Source organism: Humulus lupulus, chromosome 7 (assembly GCF_963169125.1).
Source record: "Humulus lupulus chromosome 7, drHumLupu1.1, whole genome shotgun sequence".
NCBI lineage: Eukaryota > Viridiplantae > Streptophyta > Magnoliopsida > Rosales > Cannabaceae > Humulus > Humulus lupulus.
Genome location: NC_084799.1, coordinates 203,278,862 through 203,295,278, shown reverse-complemented (window position 1 = coordinate 203,295,278; position 16,417 = coordinate 203,278,862).

The window sequence follows — 16,417 nt, the reverse complement described above, 5'->3', positions numbered from 1 at the left end:
GAGTTGATTACAATAATTCCTCTCTTAATGAGGTTTGTTATTACATAAATACATGTATTTTACATTTACTAGGCCAGTGGGCCGCATTGTGTCTCGAATGAGCCCATTACAAGGATGATCAGCCCACTGCTTTATTGGAAAAGCGTCACTAACAGTGTCAGGGCAGTAGCTGCATGTTCCCCTATGTCAAGCGGCGTCGTAAGACAACCATTTTGCCGCTTGTACGGAATCGAAAACACGATCTCTGTGGCCACATGGGTGGTCCAGAGCGCCTTTCTAAGTGACACCTGGCCTTAATTCTCTTCATCTGGAGGAGGTTTCCTAACACTCGAACGAGTTGGTCTCGATCGGAGGGGCCTTCAAGATATTGCCCTTCGACTAGGTTCTCGGGAGATAATGTATCTAGCCAATATACATCCCCCATGATGAATGTAACTGCGAGACTTGGCTCGAGCTCTCGAGGAGCAGCACTTAATGTCATTATCCATGTCGTGTCGTAATTTTTGGCACGTGTCCTAATAATGAAAATATGAAAATACGAATAACAAGTAGCATCAATATTGATTTTGATCATGTTTTCTTGTGAAAATTACATGTTATATGAGATTTTTAATAGATTGTGCAAAAATATGGCTTTTTTTTTTTAAATTTCACTTTTATGGGTTTAGTTTCCCATATTTTTGTATAAAAGTTTGTTTATGCCATAGTTTTACTCTTAATCAAGTTTTATTAATTTGGAAGTGTATGTTTGTAATTTGATTATTTTTTTTAGCTTATTTAATTTTTTTATATGAATTTTATATAACTATTTTTATATTAAAATTTTTTATGGTTGTTTTTCAAATTTTTTGTTAATTTTTTTTTGTAATATGAATTGTGTTTATTTTTTTTATTTATTATAAACATTTATTTTCCATTTTTTTAGGTTGTACATTTTTTTTCAAAGCCTGGGTAAGCTAACTAGTTACTTATTTGATTTTTCAAAGTTATGTAAAAAAAAATTCTTACAGCTAGGTTAAATAACATTTATCCAGAGGGGTAACCAGTTACTTGTTTGATTTTTCACAGTTATGTAAAAAAATAGTCTTAAAAGTTAAATAACATGTATCATGAGGGGTAACCAGTTACCATAAAGAACCCAGAAATATACACACACATCAGAATATGAAGGTAATCAGTTACCTCCTGAAATATACATACAAAGAACGTGAAGGTAACCAGTTGCCACAGATCTGAAGATAGAAAAAAAAAAAAACAGATCTGACCACGAATCAACCTCCTCCCTTGCCTCCAACCACCACCAGAAACCCCCATCCCCGTCGTTTTGCGCAGCTCCGAGCACCACGTATCACACTCAGCCAGGCGCCACCCTTCTCCCTCGCCTCCAACCACCACCAGCACATCCCTCACCTCAGCCTATCCCCGTCGTTTTGGATTTAGGGGCTCACGAATGGAATCGCGTAGAGATGTGCCGATTGAGGCTATGTTCATCGATGGTGCAGCTGGGTGTTCTTGGCTGGGTTTCACGGAGGTGCACATCTAAGGTGAATCGCAGGTGGTGAGGGTGGGTGATCGGAGATGATGGTGGAGATGGTGAGGCAGGCGAGTGGAGGACAGGGAGGTGGCAGCTAGGGCAAAATGAAAGAGAAGAGGTGGCTTGGCTGAATGAGTTTTTGCTATGTTAATTACCATAGTACCCCTCTTTTTGGTGATGTTTTTTTGTTTAATTTTGATTTCTAATATGTGATTAGTTTTCCCATAAATTAAGTTTTTGTTAATTAAATTTTCCCATACAAATTAAGGAAAGTTTAATTTCTATATTTTTGCACATTGATGGCTAAAAAGTCATATTTTTTAAAAATTTCCTATTTTCTTTTTGTAAAGTTTAATATTTCCTTGTAAAGTTTTGGATAAATTATTTTATATTTTTTATTCAATTAAAATTTTAGATATTTTTCATACGTATTTTCTAATTTTATATTTTTTTTATTATTTTAAAATTAAATTGTAGATTATCTTTTAATGTGTTTAAAAGTGTAGACACAACAGCATTTAACTTTGCACAATATGAATGATTAAAGATATTTTTGTAAAAATATAATTAGATATTAATAATAATTTTTAGTACAACTCATAGATTTTTCTGTAAATACTCTAATAGAAAGTAATCATGTCGAATTATTTTAAGAGGAAATTATATTTTATATGAGATTTTTAATAGATTGTGCAAAAATATGGTTTTTTAAAAAAAAAAAAAAAAATTAATCTATGGCTTTTTTTTTTTAAGAATTTTCACTTTTATGAGTTTATTTTCCCATTTTTTTTTTATAAACGTTGGTTTATGTCATAGTTTTACCCTTAATCAAGTTTTATTAATTTGGAAATGTATGTTTGTAATTTGATTATTATTTTTTAGCTTATTTATTTTTTATATAACTAATTTTATATTAAAATTTTCTTTGGTTGTTTTGCATTTTTATTTTTTTGTAATATGAATTGTGTTTATTATTATTTTTTATTTACTGTAAAAAAAAATTTCCTATTTTTTTAGATTGTACGTTTCTTTTTTTAAATTCTGGGTAAGGTAACTAGTTACTTGATTGATCTTTGACAGTTATGTAAAAAAAAATTATTGAGCTAGGTTAAATAACATGTACCAGGAGGGGTAACCAATTACCCTGAGAAGAATAATCTTCTTCCATAAGAGGGGTAACCAGTTACCATAAGAGGGGTGATGGGTTACTCATGTTAAATATGAAAATAAACATCAAATTTGAGGGAAAAAAGGAAGAGCACTTCATTAAAAAAGGAAGAAGAAGAAGAAGTAACTATGATTTTAGTAACATAGGTAACCAGTTAATATAAAGAACCCAGAAATAAACACGCACATCAGAACATGAAGGTAATCAATTACTCCGAGAAATATACACACAAAGTATGGGAAGGTAACCAATTACCCTTGGAAATATACACATAAAGGTAATCAGTTACCCCCAGAAATATACACACAAAGAACCAATTACCACATACCTGAAGATAGAAAAAAAAATCAGATCCACCCCCTTTCTCTCTCTCCTATCTTCTTCTCTTCCCTCACCGAGAACCCTAGATTCTGCCTGTCTTTCCGCCGCCTGGGTTCGTGTCTAGGCTACCTCCCTGCATCACCTCCGACCACAAACCACCTTCCTCCCTCGCCTCCGACCACCGATAGAACCCCTTATCTGCTACATGCGAGCCCCGTCGTTTTTGGATTTGGGTGCGCATCGACACCACAGCTAGAGCTGGAGGTGATTCGTCGTGGAGATGGTGGTGTTGCGTCTGGGCCCGCGCTCAGATTGGGCTCTCGAAAGGAGCTGGGGTCTCGGATAGGTGGGGCTTAGGTGGAGCTGGGGTCTCGAACGGTTGGAGCTGGGTTGGGTGTATTGGGCTGGGTTTCACGGAGGTTCGCGCCTAAGGTTAATCGCAGGTGGTGAGGGTGGGTGGTCGGAGATGATGGTGGAGAAGGCGAGTGGAAGACAAGGGAGGTGGTGGCTAGGGCAAAAGGAAAGAGAAGAGAGATTGGAGAGAGAGAGAACCGTGCGACTGGGTTTGGAGAGATAAAGGGTTTGTGTGGCTGGGGTTTGAGAGAGAGAATAGTGGAATGCTAATTTACAATAGTACCCATATTTGGCTAATGCGCTTTGGTTTTAAATTCAGCTTCCATATTTTAGTTAGCTAGTAATTGTGTTTCACATACTTTAATAAATTTTCCCATACAAATTAAGAAAAGTATAATCTCATATTTTTGCACAATGGTGACATAAAATCCATATTTTCGAAAAAATTCTCTTATTTTAATGTAAAATACTAAAATAATTAAGTATTTCAACTCATAAGTAAATATCCTACTAAAAATTCAACATTTAACCTTTGCTGAACATTTACATTTAAACAAATTTCTCTTCGGGCCGGTTAGTTAGATTGATTTCGATCTTCTTCTCCCACAAATTTAACTAGTAAATTATAATTAATATAACTTAATCACAATTTTTTTTATATAAAATAGCATATATTGTGTATAAATATACTCGCTCAAAATAGATTACATTGTACCTTTAGATTTTCTTAATAGTGACATCAATTTCTTTCTTTAATCACAAATTTACAATCCATAGTTATCATACTCCACTACACAGTCCTAAGAATCAATCAATTTCATGTGTATCCAAATCCATCTACTTGTACATGACTTTGTTGATCTCAAAAAAATTATTCTATGGTCAACAGTGTGGGCTAGTTCTAATCAATAAAGATCACCATCTTATTACACTTACACCCTTATTTCTTTTTTCTTTGGGACCATATGAGCAGAGATGTCATAGTTCTACCTAAAGAGGGAGACAATAATAAAGAGAATACTACAAATTTTCTGACCTAATTATTTCCTACCAACTTGACAAGTTGATCAACTATATATTATTACACATGAATCAAGTCTCTGCGTACAAGGAATATAGATCTAAAGAAGAATAGTCCAATAGTAAACACCCATGCATATTGATTAGTAGGGTCTACCCTAATCGAGTGTGACCCAAGTTTTTCGATGGTATAATCACACAGCTAGCTACCCAAAATTATAAATGTATACCATATATATATATGTGGTGATATATATGGTATACTAATAAAGTGTGACATAATTGTCGTTTTTGAATTGGTTTTTGGTATATTAGATTTGGATCCACCTAAATAAAATAAAGTGCATCCTATTAATAAGAAACCACTTGAGAGGCTTCAATATAAGATGTGACATTAACTAATCCTCAAAACTAAGGTACTATATGCCAACTAATATTTGATGTAAGATTTGATTTATGTCCAAGCAAATCAGATTTGGTTTATGTCCATACATTATTTTTAAATTTTAAAAAAAATAAGTTGAAAAAATAATTAAGATGTAATAAATTTTATAATTTGAAATTTATTCATAGGATTGTATCATTTTAATTTTTTTTTCATGTTTCCTTATATACTGATTTTAACATCTCTAATAAAAGTACTCCCTTTAACTTTTTATTATAAATTATTCCAAATTACTTCTTTCATTTAAAAAAATTATTCCAAGTTTGAGTCTTGCCGAGCCTATTCTTGCAATATTCCCACAACTATTGTTGTCTCCCTCAGAACATTCTCAAGCCTATTATCAAACTCTTTTGTTGCGACCATGAAAAGGGTTTTTTTTATTTTATATTTATAGATTTTTAAATAACGTTTTTGAAAAAGCTGGATTAATAATTTATTTCTTTTAAATATGGAAATCTGAATAAAAAGTTACCAAATATGGAAATTACAAAGGATATATATATATATATCTATTGAATCTCCATAATGGGCAGCAAATATGAGCGTAAAAATCGCTCAAGTTATGATGAAAAAAAAAACCAACCAGCTACCAAAAATTTTCTACAAATTTGCTACCGATCAACCGTTTTCTACAATTCTCCTTCATTGCATTAAAGACGAAACCACCATTTTTTTCTTCAGATTACAAGTTTTTGCCGGAGACGAAACACCATTCTTCAAGATCACCATCTAACTTCATCTTTTTTTTTTATTGGGTAATTGGGAGAAAGGTAATTTCTCTTAAAAAAATTAATTACGAAATGAACCGAATTTCATGTTTTTTGCTGGTTGTTCTTAAATTCAAAACTATCGGCATTTCATGTTTTTTGCTGGTTGTTCTTATTTTTCTGCAAAAGTAACCTGACATTTGAATACCTATGTTTTTTTTTAGTTTGATTATGTAACCTGGTACATGGTAGAAATAATTTTATAGAGTTTGATGAATTTTTTTTGGTTTTGTGAATAGTTGCTTGAAACAGAAAAAAAAAGTAATCTGGTATTTGTATCCTTGCATTTTTCTTGAGTTGGATTGTGTAACCTAGTACATGGCAGAAATAATTTGATAGAGTTTGATGAATTTGCTTTGGTTTTGTGAATAGTTGCCTAAAACAGAAAAAAAAACCGGGTATTTGTATCCCTGCATTTTTCTTGAGTTGGGATTGTGTAACCAAGTACCTGGTTGAACTAATTTGATAATTTGCTTAGGTTTTGTGAATAGTTGCTTGAAACACAAAAAAAAAAGTAACCTGGTATTTGTATCTCAGCATTTTCCTTGAGTTGGATTGTGTAACATGGTACTTGGCAGAATTAATTTGATATAGTTTTATGAATTTCCTTTGGTTTCGTGAAGAGTTGCTTGAAACAGAAAAAAAAAGTAATCTGGTATTTGTATCCCTACATTTTTCTTGAGTTTGATTATGTAACTAGGTACTTGGATGAATTAATTTGATAATGTGCTTAGGTTTTGTGAATAGTTGCCTGAAACTAAAAAAAAAAAGTAACCTAGTATTTGTATCCCATCGTTTTTCTTGAGTTGGATTGTGTAACTTGGTACCTGGCAGAATTAATTTGATAGAGTTTGATGAATTTGCATTGGTTTTGTGAATAGTTGCTTGAAACAGAAAAAAAAAAAAAAGTAACCTGGTATTTATAACCCTGCGTTTTTCTTGAGTTGGATTGCGTAACCTGGTACCTAGTTGAATTAATTTGATAGGGTTTCATGAATTTGCTTAGGTTTTTTGAATAGTTGCCTGAAACAGAAAAAAAAAGTAACATGTTATTTGTATCACAACGTTTTTCTTGAGTTGGATTGTGTAACCTAGTACTTGGCAGAATTAATTTGATAGAGTTTGATGGATTTTCTTTGGTTTTGTGAATAGTTGCTTGAAATTTTGGACATCCATGTGCTACCTCCAAAAGCCAGAATTCCTCTCGGAAGGCTAAGAAAGAAAAAGATAAGATCACGTGGAGAGCCAAAAATGATTATGAAGTGCAGAAATTGTAATGCCCTGGTTACCCCAGAACCGTTACAGTGAACCAGAAATTTGACCCGCTACCCGAGTCCTTTGGTTAAAAACATGCTCTAAGTGTTATTAATAGGCTAAGGTGGAAAATTCAATAAAAAGGAAATGATATATTTTATTAAATACATAAAATTGTTCATGGGCCCACAAAATCTTTTACAAGTTATTTACAACCCAAAAAGGTCATTACTGTTTCAAAATTACAAACCCGCCGACCTAAGCGGCAAAAATAGGGTAAACCCCCTAGTTCCTCTGAGAACTCCTTGGCCGTGGTGGTCAAGCGGCCGCATATGTACACAACACCACCTAAGCTCTCCACTCAAGGCTGGGTGAGCTTTTCTTTCCCTTTACCTGCACCACATAGCACCCATGAGCTAAAGCCCAGCAAGAAAACACAGTATTGCATATAAACATTGTCAACTGATTATCATTATAATCACACAGAGCTTATAGCTCTTACACAGATGAGTGAATATCACTTGAGGTTCTAGAAAACCATACTGAGTGACTACAAGCAAGTCACTAACTTAACCAGAAGAGTGACTGCTGGGTAAGCCACTAGCCTTAAACAGATGAGAGACTGATGGGTAAGTCTCTAACTTAACAAATGAGTGACTGATGGGTAAGTCACACAAGCGCTTATAGTATCCATCGAACTTGAGGTTGCTCCGGCATTAATGCTCTTTGAGTCATTCAATGTAGATATCAATTAGATCTAATCTTTATTGGCTTGCGTTGAACACGCTAAGGTCGTTCCTGACTTATAAGTCAGCACTGTGTGACCAGTGCCCAGTACCACTGCCGAACTTGACTAATGAGTCACAGCTTCACAGTTGATACTAACACCTTTGCCAAATCTGACTAATTAGCCAGTACCACGCACAAGTGAGAAAGATTTGCTAAGCATTCGATAATCAATTCATGTCCACATTTACACAATCAACATGCCTCAAGATTAACCATGCATGTCACATATGGGGTGCAGTTTTCTTACCTCTGATTTGAGCTAGAATGAATAGAAGAACGACCCTTGAGAACGGTCTAGCTTTTAGTCCTTTAGCGGTCACCTAATCATAACCAAATACGGGACATTATCAATAAAAATGATCAACATAGGTTTCCAAACCAGTATCTAGCCTCTGGGACATCAATCCAAACTAATCCAAGTAGTAAGAACAATCCCGAGGCCTAAAACTATGTTCCCAGGGTCAAAACACACAAACGGGCTGATATCTGACCAAGGGCTGCGGCCCTAACACCTTGGGCCGCGGCCCCCAGTGTCACGAGCTGACATTTTGACAGCGGAAATGCCCGTGCGGCACCTTGACTCCTTTGAGCCAAGGTCAGCCTTCCAGCCATTCGAATAACAATGGGCACATTTTTCGCGCGACCGTGTGCCTCTGCACACTTCCGTCTCTTGAACAACTCTCGCTGAGTCATGCTCTCAAGCATCTATGAGTGCAGTCATGCATCAAGGCTATCTAGCCAAGACACTCACATTGCCCATAGATTCTCACTATGGCAAGGCAAATCCCAACACCGATGCTCACCCAGACATTCGCAAGTCAAGGTAGCATGTGTGGCCAAGAGCCAACACCAAGCTAACGTGCCAACACCTCTCATCATGCCCCATTCGATACTATCCGATTAGCTCACGTCACAGACCAAGGACTCCCATACGTCCATGGTCCAATCCTCAAGGCACCATACCATCATGCATGTTGGTAGGCCCTCGAGACTGGCTGCCAGACTAGTAGCATACACTGGACCTCTGTCCTACTCAAGCATAGTGCACCCTCCAATGCTTGCATGCTAACAAGTCCCACGAATGACTTCCTATGCCATCTCGTGTCGAGATTCGTGGCCATGGCGCACCACGACATCTCTCGAAGGTTTGGGCCACGTTCCATGCAAGCGGCATCCCGGCAAGCCAAGGGAACCGTACCCTCAAACCTCTGGCAGCACACTTCGACGCACTACCGGGGCGGTCTGGTAATGTCCATGAGTACTCCTACTCATGGAGACATATGAGTCCCCTCGTGGTCCTCATATGCCCGCCCTACTATTCCTCCCAACTAGTAGTAGCTCACTTGATGCACCTGCGCCAGGGGGTGGTGGAGAGCTGACACCAGGTGCTCCCCCTACAAAGAGCCTTCTGAGCTTTTAGCCTTCTACCAGGAACATATATGATTTTCGCTTGGGAGACATATTTGGCTTCCAGCTCGCCAATTCTCTGAATCTCCCAAATCCGATCATACCATTGCGTTCATTGACCCTTCAATATGGAACCTACCAAGTCCCGTCCATTTCCGGGAAATATTGAAGATATTTACGAAAATGCCACTGCCGTACAAACTAGGCATCAGCATGCTCACCAGCCTGCACCCTCGCGTGCGCATCTGACCGAGCGCCATCCTAGCTTGTAACATGCCATCAAGGACGACATGTTACACTCTCCCACACTTCAATTGTCGATGCCCTCATCGACAGACCGCTGGCCAATCTTCCTGCCTCGACTCCTAAGCTCACTCCATGCTTCTTCCGAATCTTGAGTCTGCACTAGTCCCTCTACCACTGTAGAACCACCAACTTGGTGATGATCTCCCACGTCCACCCTTGGACTCGATCACGGACCCCATGCCACCTTCTCTATTCAGAATGCTCCCATGAAGTAGTGCCGCTGCACTCGAATACTCCTTGCATACATGAACTCCTCCGAGCCCATCACGATGTCCCTCCAGTCAACCAAGTAGCCCTTGGAACACTGACCCCAAAGCCAACACATCTTTTGATTGTTGCTTTCCCGCCAATTTTCCAATGCCTACTCTTATTGACAAGGACGAAATTAAGGTGCACCCCTCAGGGTGAGGTTCGCAAACCAACCGTTCCCAACGGCACCTACGAAACATCCTTCCATTGAAGGCATGTCTCTCTCTAACGTGGCACTCATGCCAACTATAGCCTTATGCAGTATCTAGTACATCCTTGCACATAGATGTAAACCATGTCAAGATCCTACTTTTCATCAAAAACTACATCTTCCTTTGCTTCTTCTTCAACCTTGTAGGCTTCTCCTCATTAGTTTGGTAACCCTCGTATTGCTTCTTCATGGCATGCTTGTATAGGCAAACAACAAGGTCATCACGATAAAGTGCATGTATAGGAAATCTAAAATCCATATCCATAAATATTAGTAAGAAAAAGAAACTCATAGAAGTTAAATTTTTTTGCTAAATATGCAACAAAGGGTCATGCCTTTGAAGGAAAGCAAGGACCCTGGAGCTGCTATAAATAGGCAAGCCAATATAAGGCAATGCCCTTGAGTCTGCTTCAGTTATTTGTATTCTTTCTAGCTTTGTGTATTACTTTTGTTGTTATTAGCATATACATTATTGGCCATTTTGGAATATATAATCTTTGAAGGTTCTAAAGATTACATTTATGTTTCTAAATAAGGGGCCAATGCCATTGGCAACTCCATAACAGCTCTAATTTTCAAACCTTCTTCAATTTTCAAATTCTACATAATGACAACCTCAATTCCACTTTCTACGATTAATTTGTTCATAAATGGCAAAGGTTTTGAATATTATTAACCTCAAATATGACTTGGAATAAAATACATAACAAATTTTGCTATTATTTATTTTCTTTAGTCTTCACGTCAACAAAACACCAAGTAATCTAATTCAAATTTTAAGCATTAATTCAATTCATAGCCAAACAAGAATCCATCGTAAAAAATCAGTTCAGTAGTTGAAGGATTTTATTCAATTTATGTTCCACATTGTACACTTGCACTAATTATCATACTGAATGTAGAATCATATACATAAAATTCAAAAATATTTACACATTGCATTATCTATTAACTAGTGCCAAATATCAACTCTTCACTGGGGTAAAGTCAAAAAAATTAAACAATGGAGGTATACAATACCTGAAATCGGATAGAGCAATAAGAAAATAATGAGAAGCCGATGGAGAAGCCCATAAACTCATGGATTGTTTGCCGAAAATGGAGGTCCACACCCTTTTTTTCTACCTGAAATCGAACATAAATGAAAGCAAAAATATCAGATGCTAGACATGCAGATAAAAAGAAAATGAGGAAACCATTAATGGAGGTCCACAACACCTGAAATTCACAGCAACAACAACAAGACAGACAAACAAACTAGCAACGACAAGAAGAAGAGGAAGAAGCCAGTAATGGAGGTAGATTTTTCCCTAAAATCAGACAAAGCAAGAGGAGAAAGCTGATGGGGAAACCCAGGAATCAATGGAGAAACCCACTCCCTGATTTCAGACGAAGCGAATGGGAAGACAGAGAAAGAGAAACGTTAAGAAGAAAGAGAAAAAAATTGTTATTTTGTTTAAAAATTAATCAAATATAATTAAAAAAAAATGAAATGAAAAAATATCCCTCGAGCGATTCTCCACATATTCAGTATTAATTAAACAAAATTCATAATTGTAATAAAATCTCATTTTTCCAATACATATGAAAAGAAACCTACAATTTCCATGTTCTGTATAATTTCCACCCATGAAAAATCACTGCCTAACCCATAGGCATTGGATAAATTTACATCCAATTTGTTATGATTTTTGCTATGATGTTTGTTGCATTTCCCGTTCATTTGTTGCTTCTCCACTTCAAAAAAAAAAAAAAAAGCATTTTTTTGGAGGGACATTCTTTGATGCAAATCCATTAAGTTTTCCTTCATACTTCATGGAGGATTTAAAATCCCTAAACAACTTTAAGATTGAGTTCAGAATGATTACGACTTGCTTCTTATTGGAGTTTTTTTTCTTTTCTTTTCTTTTTGAGAGAGAGTTTATGATACATGGCTCGAGAGTCAGCTCATATTGAACCAAATGGTTTTTAGCCAATGGGTCATGTATCCAAAAAAAATAATTACACGTAACTTTTTGGACACATGTGTATTCATGTACTGCTCCTCATTTTTTCAAGATGTTTGATAAACATCTTGAAAAAAATGTGGAGAAGTACATGACTGCTTACTATCTCCAAGTGATCCACTAGGTTGTAATAGGGTAAGTTGGAAAGGACAATAAGTAATAAAATGTTAATTTTATATATATAAAAAAGTAATAGACATGCACCTAGTGGATGCCTTGGGGATAGCCAATGTATTCATGTACAACTCCTCATGTTTTCAAGACGTTTGAGAAACATCTTGAAAAAATGGAGAAAAGTACATGACTGCTTACTATCTCCAAGGGATCCACTAGATTGGTATAGGGTAGGTTGGGAAAGACCATAATTTGAATTAGTTAATTAATAAATATTTTAATGTAGAATGGCTGAACCAAGTAATGACACCGGTGGTGGCTCCAAGAGGGGCAGGGGAGCTTATTACGGTGCCAATATCGAGAAGGAGCTGGCCACCAAAAAAGTTAGCCATCTGAAAGTAGAGTTTGATGCACAAACTGGAAAAGCTATTTGTAGAGTCCCAGAATTTTACTTAGCTAGTTAGATAGTAGTAATAGTAGTAGTAGCAATATCTAGTATTTATTTGTAGTATGTTAGATTTCATGGATTTTGCTTCAAACCGGGACTTAGTTGGAAACTCCTAAAAATAATTATGGATTTTATAAGTTTAACCTATAGTTTAAGAATATTAATTATAACATAAATTTTGATTAATATTGTTGGTTATTAATATGATAATTATTATAACCTAAGGTTTAGATAGAGTTAATAAGAATATGACACTTGTCATGAGTATGGTTATTCCTAAGGTTTAGATTAATAAAATCATGACACTTGTCGTGTGCATGTTTATTTAAAAATTTAATTATAGTTTAAATAAAAGAAAGTTCAAGAAAGCTCTAGAATCTTCCAAGACCATTAGGAGCATGACATTTGTCACAATCTTGTTAATTTGTGGATTAAGTTGTTATTTAGATAATTAAATAGATTTTCCCGTAACTTTAGGATACTATAACTTCCGACCTATTTTTGACCCAGTTATGTTATGAATTTCGAAAAATAGTATTTCTAGAAAGTTGTAGATAATTGAATTATATTTCTAATGGTATAAATATGGTCTAAATAGGACTCCTACAGCTCTAGTTATATTGATTTTACTTCAGGTAAATTTAGAGTTACGAGATTTAGGGAGTTAGAAGTTAAGATTCTATTTGTTTTTATTATTTTTATTTATTTTTATTTTAAAAATCAAGCTTTGACTCCTTCAACCTCTCTCTGAACAATTTGACTAAGTCCTAAGCCTTTGACTGAAGAATATTCAATATTTTCAATTAAATTCATTATTTTTATTCAAAGCCAAAAATAAGATTTTTATTCCTAGAACTCTATAAATAGGACTTAGAACCCAACCCTTCTCCTCACTCTTCAGCTGTGATCATACTCCAAGGTGTTAGTGAGAACATAAGAGTGATACACTTGGGTGGGAAAGGAAAAAATGCTTTACCATTCTTCAGCTTTATCAAACAGTTGGGAAGTGAGGATTAGAGTATTTCGGTATTGGAGTTAGACCAATACATAAGGTAAACTAAGGTACCCTTATTCTTGAGTTCAATTCTGTTTGATTCCTTAGTTTTTTTTAGTTTTCATTCAGGTTCTAACTTTTCTTATTGTTTTGTGGTTAGGTTTTTAAGTTCTTTAAACTTAAGGTGTCTTTTCGGTAAGTTTCTCTTGGTGGTTTAGTTCTATTCCTTTCATCTCTTTCCTTTAGAAATACTCACTATCCGTATTGTTGGTTTAGGAGTGTTCCAAGTCTCGCATTTGTTCTCAATTATCCCGGTTTTGGTAAGGAAAATAGGCTAGATCTTGTATGTTTGAATGATATGTTATGCTTTTATGTTATGTTATGTTATGTTATGTATAATATGTTATGATAAGTTTATGTTTTAATATGTTGTGTTATGATTTACCCTACCTCAAATATTAGACAGGGGACATAGATGGGTTATCATACACTACATGTGATTTACCCTACCTCAAATATTAGACAGGGGACGTAGATAGTTTATCACATGTCATAATGGCCATTATTAGTATAGTCTTATAAGGAATATGTTATAATATGTTTATAGTATATGTTATAATATGTTTTTAGTATATGTTATGATATGTTTATAGCATATGTTATGATATGATTTTATGTGTATGTTTATGGTGTTAGTAGTTTTTCCTTGTTGGGCATTAGGCTCATTCCTTTATTTTTTTTTAGTGTGATGCAGGAAGTTAGATATGGAGGCGGAAGTATTCTTGGAAGCTTGGCATGTGTGTTGAGGATGAACGGAATGAGTGGACTGCGTTTCGATTGAGGATGACGTTATTTTAGTCTTTTAAAAAAATTATGTTCTGATGTAATTCCGCAACTAGTATTTAAAGTTTATGTTTTTTATGTTTTGTTAAACAATGTTTTTATATTTTAAACAATGGGTACCCATATCATGTTTTACATTCTCTTTTGTAATATTTGTTTTTTTGGAATTTTCATAAAGAGATTATTATTTTCAAAGTAGTAGCTATGTCTAGTAGTTTTAATGATCCAAGGTCTTAGAAATAGTTGGGTCATTACACTATTCAAACGTACGACAAGTGGTTCAACAATTTCATGGCTCGTTACATGTGTGACATCATACCCTCAACTACACTAGCTTGGGAACAAGTAACGCCAGTTGATATCCAAGTTATTCGGCATAGGTTATCTGTAAGCATTTTTTAAATCTTTAATAACTCACTATTAAGACTTTTTCTATCTTCATAATATTTTAACAAATTCCAAATTTAATTGTGATTTTAGGACAAATTCATTTATCCACAAGACAATCCAGTAATCAACGATGCCATGGTAAGACAAATGGAAAAGCATCTGACTGATTGGCGCCACACGATGAAGAAACACTGGGTAGAGGTTGGAGGAGAGGTAGACAACGAGAGAGCGAAGTCAAAACCTTTTGGGTCGATTACTTCTTCTGATTGGGAAATTCTATGCGATTTTTGGGCTTCTGATTCTTAGCATGTATGTCTTTGTTTTTACATTAATGTTTAATTATAAAATTACAATCTAGATTAATCATACTATTTTCTGTTTGAAGCGTATATCGAAGAGAAATAAAGAAGCTCGAGCAAAAATGACCATACCAGGAGGATACGGTTCCAAATCCATCATTGCCCATGTTTATGATCACGTAAATTATAATAACTTATATCTTTACATTTACGAAAATATTATAAAGGTAACAATGCTTAAATAATTTGTTTTTTTAGATGGACCCGTCTACTGGCCAACTTTCGAGCATGATCGACACATTTGAGCACCTCCACAAGAAGAAGGATAAGTGGATTAGCGATGAAGCGGCAACAAAATCTGTAAGTTGCCTAACCTTAACTAATTTATGATCATTTAACTTTAAAAAAGTTTAGTATATAATTAATAAATATTAATTATTAATTAGTTGGTGTCAATTAGTAATTATTAATTAATTTTTTAACAATTAAATCTTTATAATCTATGTGCCAATATTTTTATGATTAATGATTGTGGACTAAGATAAAAAAAATAATGTAACTAATGTTGTCCCTGTATCAGGGAGCTTGTGGGCTAAACTAGTTTGTTCATGAAAATCCATATCTAAATCACAAACATGCAAATATAGTTGATGTATATGTTTAGAGACGTAAATTCCCCATTAATGGAATTAACTGCTCTTACTGTATATGTCAACAATATCTTCATGATTGTGAATTAGATATGAATTTTCATGACCAAATTAACTTTAGCGCACTTACTCCCTGATACAGGAACAAAATTAATTACATTCTTTTTCAATCACTGGTCTGCAGTCATTAATGATAGGATGTTGGCAAATAGATAATAAAATTATATTTTATATGTAGTTATATTAAAAATTTATAAGTTAGGATTTCAAATAATGTTATATTGGAATTCGAGATACATGCTTTTTATTGTGCAGACTAAGATGACCGAGCGTCGAGCATCGCAGAGTACGGCCCCTGTATCATCTGTGCTTCTTATGTCGGCGATCATGTCAACAGTCAGTTCCCTCCTGATATGGATATTTTCACGGATGTCCTTGGGCCCCACTCGCGTTATAAGAAAGGGTTTGGGGGGTTGCCTAAGTTGAGGGAAATTGGCGCAAAGAGGGCAGCATCTTCTTCAACTTCTCAAATGTCCGAGCAATCGCCACCTAAAGTGGACACCATTTTGTAGCAAACTCAGAACATTATACTGAAAAATCAGAACCTAAAGAAGTATACGACTAAACTTGAGACTCGTCAACGACGTCAAGATGTACTGCTCAGTGCTTTCTTGAAGCAGGTTGGTGTATTGGCTCCTGGTTTTACTGTTGACTTACCAGAGCATGATCTGGACGAGGACGATGATGCTCACGGGGGCGGGGATGATGAGGAGGGCAGTACACATTTGTAGAACTTTTTTATTTATTTATTTAAAGTTTAATTGATTAGAGATTTAATTTACTAAACT